This window comes from Bos mutus, chromosome X, assembly GCF_027580195.1.
Source record: "Bos mutus isolate GX-2022 chromosome X, NWIPB_WYAK_1.1, whole genome shotgun sequence".
Lineage (NCBI taxonomy): Eukaryota > Metazoa > Chordata > Mammalia > Artiodactyla > Bovidae > Bos > Bos mutus.
In genome coordinates, this window is record NC_091646.1 from 84,760,739 (window position 1) to 84,774,618 (window position 13,880).

General features: G+C 39.7%; 1 protein-coding gene across 13 annotated transcripts in view; it reads left to right on the forward strand.

Moving 5' to 3' along the window:
• Positions 1-13,880, forward strand: part of ARHGEF9 (Cdc42 guanine nucleotide exchange factor 9) — a 554,493-nt gene that overhangs the window by 297,261 nt on the left and 243,352 nt on the right. Inside the window, exon 1 of one of the 13 annotated variants that reach the window (XM_070366275.1) lies at positions 2,734-2,757. The exons of the other annotated variants lie outside the window; for them this stretch is intronic. The gene's annotated coding sequence lies outside the window, so the exon portion shown is untranslated. Of the gene's footprint in view, positions 1-2,733; positions 2,758-13,880 lie in introns of those variants that run through there. 13 annotated transcript variants of the gene reach the window in all.

Below are 13,880 nucleotides of genomic sequence, written 5' to 3' on the forward strand. Positions count from 1 at the left end.
CTAATGACTTAGATAGCTGAGATTAATTGTGGAGGGTTGCACCAACCTCTATTTTGATTGACATTAGGTGGTCTCTCTCTTACACACAACTTTAATTTTCCAGACAGTGAAATATTTCACAGCCACTTGTTACTTTTGACTGTTATAACTTAACACTTACATGTAGCTAGGTTATAGCTAATATTTAATAATGTCAAAGGTAATTTTATTCAGTCAGTCCTATTAAAGGAGTTATAGATATTTGACTAATTTAAAAATTTATTTAAAAATTAAAAAACTAATATTATGATAAGTAACTTTTAATCTTATGTTAGAGTTTTGGAATTTCCATGCAAAATCAAAAAATGGCCATGTAAAATATCAGGAATGTGAATAGAGTCCAGTCAGGTCAATTTCCTCATCTGTCACTTGGGATTGATAATCCTTTCCCTGACAGGACAATGGTAAAACTAAAATGTGATCATAAATGTCAAAATGAGTAAAAATTATAAAGTAATATATACCTATGAATTATAATAACAGTAATACTAACAATAATGATCATGTATTGAGTATCTACTTTGGGCTAAGTGCTTTTAATAATGATAAACAACACTCCATGCCCAATGCTATTTACAAAATTTACATGAATTAATTCTCACAACAACCTTAGTAAATACTGGCATCATCATCATCCCTGTGGTACAAGGATGACACTGATGTACAAAATCACTTGTCCTAGGCTAATAGCTAATATGTGGCAATTCTGGGATTTGATCCCAGATAGTTTGATTGTGGAATGTATACATATAATCACTATACTGCATGCCTTTAGAGTCTTTCAGAGTTGTGTTGGGTAGTGTTGTTTAATGACAGTTAATCTACCCTGAAAAGCTCTCCCATTGGCCAAATAGTGGCAAATTTTTAAAAATGCAAAAACATACACTCATTTCCTTCTCCACAAAACCAAAACATCATGGGTAAATGAATGAGTTGAGTCCATAAGAGTCTTGAATCTATAAGCATGCTGCTGCTGCTGCTGCTGCAAATAAAACACTGACTCAATAGAATTGGGTAGAAATGCTTCAGGCAGCAACAATAGTGATAATAGCTAACATTTATTAAGTTTAATGCTTATTGACTTTATTAGATTACTTACTGTGGACCAAAGTGAAGTTGCTCAGTCGTGTCCGACTCTTTGCGACCCCATGGACTACAGCCTATCAGGCTCCTCTGTCCATGGGATTTTCCAGGCAAGACTGTGGACCAAGGACTGTTCTAAATAATTTACACATATTAGCTCATCTAATCCTCACAACAGATGCAATCATTGTCATCCCCATTTTACACATGAGATAAATTGAGGCACAAAGAGGTTATATATTATATCCAATGTTCTAAGAATAACAAATGGTAGAGAAAGGATTTACAACCCAAGCAGTCTGGCTCCAGAGTCCTTTGTACTCATCCATCATACATTACTCCCCAAATACATTCACTTATATTCTTTCCTGAGGCTAAATCCTGGGTTGTTAAATATAGTAATTAACATTTGTTGAATGCTGACTGTGTGTCAAGCACTGTGACAGCTTTGCAGAAAGGGAGATAGATCCCTTCCAGGGCCCAAGAGTGGGACTTTTAGTATTCTTATCAGCACTTGGAAATTAATTGTCCGAGGAGACACATGTACTGACAAAGCAAGAGACTGTTGGGAAGGGACGCCCTGGCAGGGAGCAGCAGGGTAAGGGAATCTAGAACTTCCCTGCCATTGGGGTCACAGTCTCAGGTTTTATGGTAATTGGGTTAGTTTCTGGATTGTCTCTAGCCAAACACTCTGACTTAAGGTCCTTCCTGGTGGTGCGTGCATCACTCAGCCAAGACGGATTCCAGCAAGGATTCTGAGAGGTTGGTAGGACATATAGACTGGAGTCTCCTCTCTGCTTTTGACTTTTCCTGAATTCTTCTGGTTGGTGGAAGTTTGTTAGTTCCACATTCCTTGCCAAGACCTCCTTTTGTAAAATAATCTATGCAAGTGGCTACTCTCTTGCCTTCCTAGGGCAGGTGGTTTTAGTCAGTGTTTTCTCTAACAACAAGACCAATTACAAACAAATTTATTTAATCTTCAAAATAATCCTGAAAATCAGGGACTATTTTTTAATCCCCAATTTGAGAAAAGGAAATAATTAGAAAGGATTATATGAGTTACTACTACAAACAAAACACTTAGATCTGTGCCAGGAGTGTCAAGAGTGGGGGCCCAAAGTCATAAAGCTAGCTAAGTGTTGAAGGTGGCATTTGAACTTCAGTCTTTCCTCTACCCAAGGCTATGGCAACAATACCTCCTCAATGTGTTCACCTTCATGGTCCCTCTAGATCTACTCTCCACACTTCAGCCAGAGTAATTTTTTTCTGAAATGTAAATCCAAGCAAATTCCTTTCATTTTTCCCCTTTGGTTTTTGGATAAATCCCCTCTAGGAGGCCCAGTGGCTACATGTGGGAAGGAGGGAAGAGCCATAGGTGAATGGCTTCTGAGAGATTGGTACTAACTCCTGCAGGGCTTTGGAGGCCTTGTTTGGATTTTATGTCAGAAGTCACTGGAGGTGTTTGAGATGGGCAGTAACATGATTTAAATGGCTCTCTGGTTTCTAGGAGGAGAATGGTCTCCAGGGCCTAAGGGAGCTGGGAGCCCAGTGAGCAAGACTGCTGCAACATCCAGGTGGGAGAGAGTGTTGGTTTTGACGAAGTGATCAGAGTCTGCAAATATTATTATTTAGAAGGTAAAACTGATGAGCTTTGCTGACAGACTGGTTAGGGGTGTGAGGGAAAATGAAAAATCAAAATATTGCCACTAGTTTTTTGGCCCCATCAATTATGTGATTGGTGGTATTGCTGGTTAATGAAATGGGGAAAATGGGGGCAAGGGAAGGGAATTAGTGAAAATTCAGAGTTTTTTTGTCGGATATGTTTGAGATGCATATAAGAGAAAGAAACTGTGGGAATTCAGAGCAGGAGGCAAATATTTCCAGATGTGGAGATCAGGGGAGACTTTCTGACAAAGGTGGCGTGTATGTTATACTGGGCTTGGAAGAAGAGGTAGGATTGGGTATAACAAGTTAGTAGAAGGAAGGGCCATGGAAGAGGATAGAGCAATGTTTCTTAAACTGCAGAAGTTTTGCCTTTTTCAGTGATAAATTTACTTATTATTTTACTTTAAAGTAACCCATTTTTTTTTAAAGTTTGATACTAAAAAAGAGCTTTATACTGGTATTATAAATTGATTTTTGTTATCTGTTCTGAAATACACGTTTAAAATAAGCATCTATTAAAGATCTTGTTGATGTAATAACAGCTGGCATTTGTTGAATACTTACTGCATGGTAGAAACAGTTCTAAGTGCTGCAGATCAATAATTTTGTTTCACTCTGACACTAATTGCTTATAAATTCTGTTCTAAGTGCTTTACATGTGCTAATTCGTTTAATACTTTGTGACAGTGTTATGCTATAGGGATTGTCTTTCATGTTTGACAGATGGGGAAGCCATAGCCCAAAGGGGTCAGACAACACGCCCAGAGTTGCACAAATAGTGAGTAGCAGAGCTGGTCTTTGAGCTCCAGGTCTGAATCACTACTCCACTGGCTCTCAGTCTTGGTTGGCTATGAAAATAACCTGTGTAGGTTTTTTTTTTTTTTTAACACTCACATTTAATATTCATTTTTTTAAATACTCACCCCACCCAGACCAATTAAATCAGAATCTCTGGGGTAGGACTTTGGCATTATGTCTTTGGAAAGCTCCTGGACAATTCTCATATACATCCAGGAGTGAGAATATGTGCCCTATGCAGTAAGACTTCTACCATGCATAATCACCCCTTAACTACAACACTCTGGAAAACATGAGCTTAGGGCATTTGAGGCAGAGAAAAGCAGGCAAAAGATGAAGATGTTCATTAGCAGCTCAAATAAATGAATGTGGCCTCCTTTAGATTCACAGAGGTCCAGGAGTTCATGCATCTGGTGGGGAAGCAGCAACTGACACTGGGGATGTACTGGGTAGAGGGTCACACAGTCCTCCAAGATGAACTTGGATCACCTGGTTCCCAATTAACATGCTGTCTGATCTTTTCACCAAATTTAATTTGCTGGCAGATTATTAACTTCCAGTTGCTGAAATGTGCTGGGGCCTGAGAGGGGGAAGGAAGCCTAGCAACAAATTACATGGCTTAGCAACGAATTTCCACACTTCAGTTACAGCAGATGTGGGAGTCTGTCTGCAAAATTGCCACTGTTGGAGCTGAAAAGACTAGTCATAAACTAGTCATGCAGCAGCAGCTGGTAGCAAGTAAGGGGAAAGTACCTTACCACTAATTCACTGCTTACATATTTTTCACTCAGTTTCCCCAATGCTAAAATAGGGATAGGTTCCAGGGATCAAATGAAAAATGTCTGCTTTTTTAGCAAATATGAACTTGGATTAAGAGTTATTTCGTTTTGTATTTATCATTTATAGGGCACTTACCATGTGTATTCATTTCCTATTGCTACTGCACAAATTACCACACACTTGATGGCTTAACACAAACAACATTAATTTTCTTAACGTTATGGAAAGCAAAAGTCCGAAATGGGTCTCACTAGTTAAAATTATGGTGTCAGTGATAATGTATTCCTTTTGGGAGACTTTAGGAGAGAATGCATTTCTTGCTTTTTCCAGCTTCCAGACACTGTTGACATTCTTTAGCTTAAGGCTACAGTCCTTCTTCAAAGCCAGCACTGGCTGATCAAGTCTTTTTCACATCACATCACATCATTCTGACACCTACTCTTCTGCCTCCTGCTTCCACATTTAAGAATAATCCAGGATAATCTCCCTATTTCAAAGTGTCTGATAAGTGTTGACTGGAAAAAAAAGGACACAATATGAGAGCTGTGAGTTTCAGTTTTATTTGAGAACTTATTGGGGACTGTAGCAGAGGAGACAGCCTTGAGAAACTGCTCCAAAGAAGTAAGAGGGGAGATCAACATATATGTGATTTTGGTGACAGGAGTACCTGCAACCAAGCACACAACTTGGTAGAAGTTTGCTGTTAGTCATGAAGAATAGATGTCTTAGTTAATGGTTTTAGTGTGCTTTTATAAGCATGGGAAGATGCAAGAGCTTGGGTTCATGGAAAAAAAAAAGTTCTGAAAACATCTACCAATAAGAAGGTCTATTCTTCCAGTTTCCCAGAATACAGAGTGCCTAATTCCTGATATCCAACCTGAACTGTTTTCAGGATATGCTAAAGGTCAGTGATTATAGTGGCTAGTGACATAATTATTGTAGAACTAGATGGTGAGCAACATTTTTAGTTGTCATTAGCAACCTTAATTCCATCTTCTATCTTAATGCTCCTTTGTCCTGTAACCTTTGTCCTCTCCTTTGTTCTGTAATCTAGGATTGAGAGGGAGTGAAGTCACTCAGTCCTGTCCCACTAGATATCTTTGGGACACAATTAGTCTGCTTACCACACCATGAGTGAGTGAGTGAGTGAAGTCGCTCAGTCCTGTCTGACTCTTTGTGACCCCATGGACTGTAGTCTATCAGGCTCCTCCATCCACAGGATTTTCCAGGCAATAGTACTGGAGTGGGTTGCCATTTTCTTCTCATGAATCAGTCACTATTCTAAGTGCTGTACATGTATTTAGTTTAGTTCAGTTCAGTTCAGTCGCTCAGTCATGTCTGACTCTTTGCAACCCCATGAATTGCAGCATACCAGGCCACCCTGTTGATCACCAACTCCCGGAGTTCACTCAAACTCATGTCCATCGAGTCGGTGACGCCATCCAGCCATCTCATCCTCTGTTGTCCCCTTCTCCTCCTGCCCCCAATCCCTCCCAGCATCAGAGTCTTTTCCAATTAGTCAACTCTTCACATGAGGTGGCCAAAGTATTGGAGTTTCAGCTTCAGCATCAGTCCTTCCAATGAACACCCAGGACTGATCTCCTTTAGGATGGACTGGTTGGATCTCCTTGTAGTTCAAGGGACGCTCAAGAGTCTTCTCCAACACCACAGTTCAAAAGCATCAATTCTTCAGCGCTCAGCTTTCTTCACAGTCCAACTCTCATATCCATAAATGACCACCGGAAAAACCATAGCCTTGACTAGACAGACCTTTGTTGGCAAAGTAATGTCTCTGCTTTTGATTATGCCATCTAGGTTGGTCATAACTTTCCTTCCAAGGAGTAAGTGTCTTTTAATTTCATGGCTTGCAATCACCATCTGCAGTGATTTTGGAGCCCCAAAAAATAAACTCTGACACTGTTTCCACTGTTTCCCCATCTCATTCCCATGAAGTGATGGGACCAGATGCCATGATCTTAGTTTTCTGAATGTTGAGCTTTAAGCCAACTTTTCTACTCTCCACTTTCACTTTCATCAAGAGGCTTTTTAGTTCCTCTTCACTTTCTGCCATTAGGGTGGTCTTATCTGCATATCTGAGGTTATTGATATTTCTCCCAGCAATCTTGATTCCAGCTTGTGTTTCTTCCAGTCCAGCGTTTCTCATGATGTACTCTGCATATAAGTTAAATAAGCACGGTGACTAGATACAGCCTTGACGTACTCCTTTTCCTATTTGGAACCAGTCTGTTGTTCCATATCCAATTCTAACTGTTGCTTCCTGACCTGCATACAGATTTCTCAAGAGAAATTTTTCAGAGCTTTCCACAGTTTATTGTGATCCACACAGTCAAAGGCTTTGGCATAGTCAATAAAGCAGAAGTAGATGTTTTTCTGGAACTCTCTTGCTTTTTTGATGATCCAGCGGATGTTGGCAATTTGATCTCTGGTTCCTCTGCCTTTTCTAAAACCAGCTTGAATATCTGGAAGTTCACGGTTCACGTATTGCTGAAGCCTGGCTTGGAGAATTTGGAGCATTGCTTTACTAGCGTGTGAGATGAGTGCAACTGTGTGGTACTTTGAGCATTCTTTGACATTGCCTTTCTTTGGGATTGTAATGAAAACTCACCTTTTCCAGTCCTGTGGCCACTGCTGAGTTTTCCAAATTTGCTGGCATATTGAGTGCAACACTTTCACAGCATCGTCTTTCAGGATTTGAAAGAGCTCAACTGGAATTCCATCACCGCCACTAGCTTTGTTCGTAGTGATGCTCTCTAAGGCCCACTTGACTTCACATTCCAGCATGTCTGGCTCTAGGTGAGTGATCACACCATCGTAATTATCTGCGTCATGAAGATCTTTTTTGCACAGTTCCATGTGTTCTTTCCACCTCTTCTTAATATCTTCTGCTTCTGTTCAGTCCATACCATTTCTGTCCTTTATCGAGCCCATCTTCGCATGAAATGTTCCCTTGGTATCTCTAATTTTCTTGAAAAGATCTCTAATCTTTCCCATTCTGTTGTTTTCCTCTATTTCTTTGCATTGATCGCTGAGGAAGGCTTTCTTATCTCTTCTTGCTATTCTTTGGAACTTTGCATTCAGATACTTATATCTTTCCTTTTCTCCTTTGCTTTTCACTTCTCTTCTTTTCACAGCTATTTGTAAGACCTCCCCAGACAGCCATTTTGCTTTTTTGCATTCTTTTCCATGGGGATGGTCTTGATCCCTGTCTCCTGTACAATGTCACAAACCTCTGTCCATAGTTCATCAGGCACTCTCCCTGATGAACTATGGACAGAGGATCTAGGCCCTTAAATCTATTTCTCACTTCCACTGTATAATGATAAGGGATTTGATTTAGGTCATACCTTTATGGTCTAGTGGTTTTCCCTACTTTCTTCAATTTAAGTGTGAATTTGGCAATAAGGAATTCATGATCTGAGCCACAGTCAGCTCCTGGTCTTGCTTTTGCTGACTGTATAAAGCTTCTCCATCTTTGTCTGCAAAGAATATAATCAATCTGATTTTGGTGTTGACCATCTGGTGATGTCCATGTGTAGAGTCTTCTCGTGTGTTGTTGAAAGAGGGTGTTTGCTATGACCAGTGTGTTCTCTTGGCGAAACTCTATTAGCCTTTGCCCTGCTTCATTCCATATTACAAGGCCAAATTTGCCTGTTACCCCAGGTGTTTCTTGACTTCCTACTTTTGCATTCCAGTGCCCTATAATGAAAAGGGCATCTTTTTTGGGTGTTAGTTCTAAAAGTCTTGTAGGTCTTCATAGAACTGTTCAACTTCAGCTTCTTCAGCATTACTGGTTGGGGCATAGACTTGGATTACTGTGATATTGAATGGCTTGCCTTGGAAATGAACAGAGATCATTCTGTTGTTTTTGAGATTGCATCCAAATACTGCATTTCAGACACTTTTGTTGACCATGATGGCTACTTCATTCATTTCTTCTAAGGATTCCTACCCACAGTAGTATATATAATGGTCATCTGAGTTAAATTCACCCATTCCAGTCCATTTTACTTCACTGATTCCTATTAGCCTCACTTAATCTTCACAACGACCCTCTTAAACAGAGAGTATTACTATTTCCAGTTTACAGACAAGGAGACTGAAGCATGCAGAGGTAAATTAGATTGCCCAAGGTCCCACAACTAAGAAGTAATAGAGTTAGAATTTGAACCCATGGGATCTAACTCCAGAGTTTAACACTCTTACCTATTTACCTAATCAATAATGGTGCAGATGTCCCAACCAGATTGGGATGGAGTCTCATTCAATTGTATATACCCCAGTGCTTAGCACACTCCCAGGCTCACATGACTGTTGAACTGAATCAAGTAAGTAGGCATTTATTTAATGGAGAGCAGATATGAATAATTGATTAGAGGCAGAAAGATACAGTATCATTTATGATAAAGAAATAAAATGCCTGCGACAAGGAAGGGACCAAGAGAAAGATTTTTTTTAAGGTATTTTAGAATTATAGGGTAGTTATTTGGGTTAGACCTAATTATAATTTTCTCTCCAGCATTCATCTTTACTACCTCAAAGCCAATCTAATGCTTGTCTTACGTATTAGGAATTACATTCAGCTGCTGGTAACAGAAATGAAATATAACAGTAGCTAAAATAACATAGACAATTATTTTTCTATCATGTAAAAATGATCTAGATAGAGGTAGGCTGTTCAGGGCTGGTATGGTGAGTCTATCATCCTTAGCACATGGTTTTCATCCTTAAGGTCAAAGTTAGCTACTAGAACTCAAGCTGTCACATCTGTATTACAAACAGTGGGAAGGACAAAAATGGCATATGCTACCTGCCATCGTTTTAAGGAGCTTTCCTGAAAGCTCCCCCCAAGAACTTCCACTGACCTCCTATTTGGCAATCTTAGTAGCAAAGGACTCCTGATACATTCATACTCAAGAAGAAGGGAAATGGGTTTTTGTTAAGCAACTAGTTTCCCTAAAACAACTCTTAAGAATGAGAAACAAGCCTCTGAGAGTCCATGACTCTGCCTCCTCAGCATATCTTTCTCCAGGAAGCCCTAGGATGGGACTGTCTATCCCTTGTTTGGAAGAATGCTGTGAAATTTAAGGAGGGAGAGGTAAATCATAAATGCCTCTAAGAGTTTAGTTGATAAGTTACATGAGTGGTATTACAGAGTGAATTCATTTGAAAGTGGTGAGGAACATGGCAAAACCCTTTCTAAAGGAGGCAGCCACTATTTAGCCCCATTGGACCCTGGTCATTTGGAGAAGTGAACCTATTTTGCCAGATCTTATAATTTAGTTCAGTGGAATTTGGAAATCCAGATTTTTGTGCAATATTGTTTTTTTTTTTTAAATGTTAGATCAAATTTTTTTAAAATTTTGTGATACAAACTAAACAGATTCTAGCCCCAAGATACTAGTTTTCAACCACTGATTTAATGAAAAAAGCGCTACATTTGGAGAACAGGATGCTAGTTCCAGATGCGCTGTGTGACCATGTGTAAGTATCTTCCTATCTATGGGCTTCAGAGTCCCCATCTTTATTCTGAAAGTGTTTGACTAGAGAATTTCTATGGAGTCTTTGAGCTCTGATGTTCTATAATTTTTCCTTATATGTAATAGTCAAATGAAAGATCACTTTATTTAAAGTTTTCTAGATATTTATTCAAAATTTTGTTTTTTAGGAGACATAACCCATCATATATTGATTTTCTATCTCTGGAAATATTATTTAGTCACTTATTTACCATTTGTTGTCAAAACTTTCTTAAATAGAACCTACTTGCTTCATCCAATTCATTTAGGAATTTAATACCACTGAAAGTCCTACTGAACTTAAATTTTCTAATGTGTTCTGTCAGTGGTGACATTAACTAATAAATGGTTGATATTTCCATCTAGCTCAATTATTTCTCGTAACATTTCAGCAAAGGTTGGTGGGGAAGATGGGGAGTACTGGAATGAATCAAATCTAACAAGAATTCTTCTGGGGAAGAGTGAAAGAAGCAGACAGCTAATAGCAGAAGGATATAAAATTAATCAAGAAAAACTGCTATTTAAAAAAAAGAAAAAAAAAAGAAAAACTTCTATTTTTGAGCACCTACATCTGCTTTCTATATATTATGTCATTTGATATACCCACAAACTAATTAGAGGTATTTTCTTCCGCTTTTATAGTATGGAGCAGGGAAGGGTAACATCTTTCTGTAAAGGGCCTTATAGTAAATATTTTAAACTTTGTGGACTATATTAGGTCTCTGTTGCATGATTTTCCTTTTTTTGAACAATTCTTTCAAGATGTGCAAGAATACACAAAAACAGCATAGCATGTGTGCAGGATTTGGCCCACATCTGCTAATGCCTGTTTGAAAAGGTTAAGAACATTTACACTGCAGACAGCAGATTTAAAATTCTGGATCTGCCTCTTAGTAACTGTGTACAATTGAACTAGTCACTTAGACTCTCCCTTGCCTCAGTTTTTTCATCTGTAAAAATGGGATAATTATACAACTTACCTCACAGGGCTGTTGTGGAGATTCACTGAGTTATTATTTGTAAGTGCTTAGAACAGTGTCTCTGGAGAAGGGAAAGTCTACCCACTCCAGTATTCTGGCCTGGAGAATTCCATGGAATGTATAGTCCATGGGGTTGCAAAGATTCGGACACAACTGAGAGACTTTCACTTTCACACTTTAGAGCAGTGTTTCACACATAGTGTTGATTGAATAAACAAGAAAGGCTAGAATCTGATCTTGGAATGGGAGGATGTTTGGAGAGTGTGCTTCTAACTACTCTCTGCTGCTGCTGCTAAGTTGCTTCAGTCGTGTCCGACTCTGTGCGACCCCATAGATGGCAGCCCACCAGGCTCCCCCGTCCCTGGGATCCTACAGGCAAGAACACTGGAGTGGGTTGCCATTTCCTTCTCCAGTGCATGAAAGTGAAAGGTGAAAGTGAAGTCGCTCAGTCGTGTCTGACTCTTAGCGACCCCATGGACTGCAGCCTACCAGGCTCCTCTATCCATGGGATTTTGCAGGCAAGAGTACTGGAGTGGGGTGCCATTGCCTTCTCCAGACTGCTCCCTAGTGTGCTTATAATTGTACCCTATGGGTAGCTGCTCCTTATACATCTATTTCTGGTAGTCCAGTGTTTCCAGTGTGGTTCACAACTACAGCTGCTCTGCTCTCTGTATTAAGTGTCTCACATGACACACCAAGCACACAGAATTGCTGGCCAGTCCAGCCCAGGTCCATGTGCCTCTTGAATCAGAATCTTTATGCCACACTGCCTCTATATAGACCACTCAAGAAGCTGTTATCTAGGGAGCAAACACTTCCCCTTCCCTAAAAACACATGCCACTGTTATGTCAGCTTTCCATGGGCTAACCCTCTTACTAACCCGTAAAAGAACCCCTCTCAACTGTACTTGACAAAGCTGACTATTCCTTCATCATTGAAATTCTGTCTTCCTTGGTTTCCAGGATGCTCTTCTGGTCTCACTCCTTCCTCACTGACTGCTCCTTCTCAGACTCCTCTGCTCCTTTCTCCTCATTTTCCCAGTCTCTAAATGTTAGAAGGCTCCAGGGCTCAGTCTTTGGACCTTTTCTCTTCTCCATTTATATTAGCTTCTTTGGTGAATTCCTCATCTAGCCTCATAACTTTAAATAACATTTATACATTAATGACTCCAAGCTTATATCTCTGGCCTGGCCTGCCTGGACACATCTAGCTGCCAATTTAATATTTTCACTTGGATATCTAATAGGCATTTCAAACTTAATATGTCCCAAACTGATTTCTTGATATAAAACCCCATATCTGGTTCTCTTGCAATCTTCTCTGCTTCAGTAAATAGTAACTCCCAAATACTTTCTTCTAGATGCTCAGATCAAAATCCTTGATAACTCATTTTCTCTCACATCCCACATCCAATTCATCAGGAAATCCAGTTGGTTCTACCTTCAAAATTCATGTGGAATTGATTATTTCTCTCATGCTACCACTCTAGTCTAAACCACTATCATCTCTCACTGTTACTGCATTATTCTTCTTTCTGTCCTCTCTGTTTCCTCCTTTAACCCCCTAGAGTCAATTCTTTACACAGCAGCCAGAGTGAGCTTGTTAAAACTTAAGACAAATCATGTCACATATTACTTCTTGGCTCACCATTCTTCATTTTTCTCCCACCTCACTTAGAGTAAAAGCCTAATCCTCATGATAATCTATTAGACCCTACATGCTCATGCCTATTACCTCCATGACCTCATTTCCCACCATTGTCTCTTATTGCTTACTCCATTCCAGTTATACTGCCCTTCCCTATCTTATTCCAAATCACCAGGCATATTCCAGTCTCAGGCCTTGCTTGCTATTCCTTTCACCTGGAACACTCTGACCTCAGATGTCTACATTGCTTTCTCACTTCAATCAGGTCTAGTTCACATGTCTTCTTAGTGATATTGTCACTGACTATCCTTTTAAAAATTGCATGTTTGTTACCCCCATCTTCTCTGCCTTTTCACCTAACAGCATTTTTAACCATTTGACATACCATAAATTTTATTTATTTATTTTTCCTTGTTATCTGCCTCTTTCTGCTAGAACATAAGTTCTATGAAATCAAAGATTTTTTGACAGCTTCATTCACCAAAATATCCCCAGTACCAGATACAGAAAGTGCCTAGCACATAGAAGGTGCTCAATAAATATTCTTTGAATAAAAATAAATGACAAGAATTCTTCCCTGCCACTGCCTACTTATATCTCTTTACATCTCCCCAAGAATATAAGATAGACCTAATCATCCTGAGACAGAGAAGGCAATGGCAACCCACTCGAGTGTTCTTGCCTGGAGAATCCCAGGGACGGGAGAGCCTGGTGGGCTGCTGTCTATGGGGTTGCACAGAGTCAGACATGACTGAAGTGACTTAGCAGCAGCACCCATCCTGAGAAGACAAAGCAGCAGGCTCACAGAAGAATCACACCCCGAAAGGAAAGAAAGATTGATGGAAAATAAGCAAGTGGTCTTATGCCTGCCTGTATTTCATTTGTCTGACTCCCAGGGTTTCATGAGGCTCTTTCAATGTATGCTCTGTGCTTTGGAGACTAGGATATTTTCATTGCTCCTAACACAACTGTCCCCCTATCCTAGGCCCTCTTTTCTTCCTGGCCATCCTGAATATTAGACCCCAAACACTTTATTTTGTGACAGGCTCAGATTCCTCACCGGAGCAAAGTGACAGACATGATTCATTACTTGTAGGGACTATAGTTTGTGTGGGGCTATTGGATGTACAAGTATGTGTGTGTGTGTGTAACTACATATAGTTTGTATCATATTTGGACCCACTATGTATGAGTGTCACTTCATGTGGTCAACAACAGATCTGTCAAGGTCTTTTACCATCCTTAGAGATCCTTACTGCAATCTTTTCAACCCTACCCCCTACCTCCATCCCACAGTTAATCACTATCATCAGGGTTAACATGTGCCAGAAACTGTGCTAAAGACTTTAT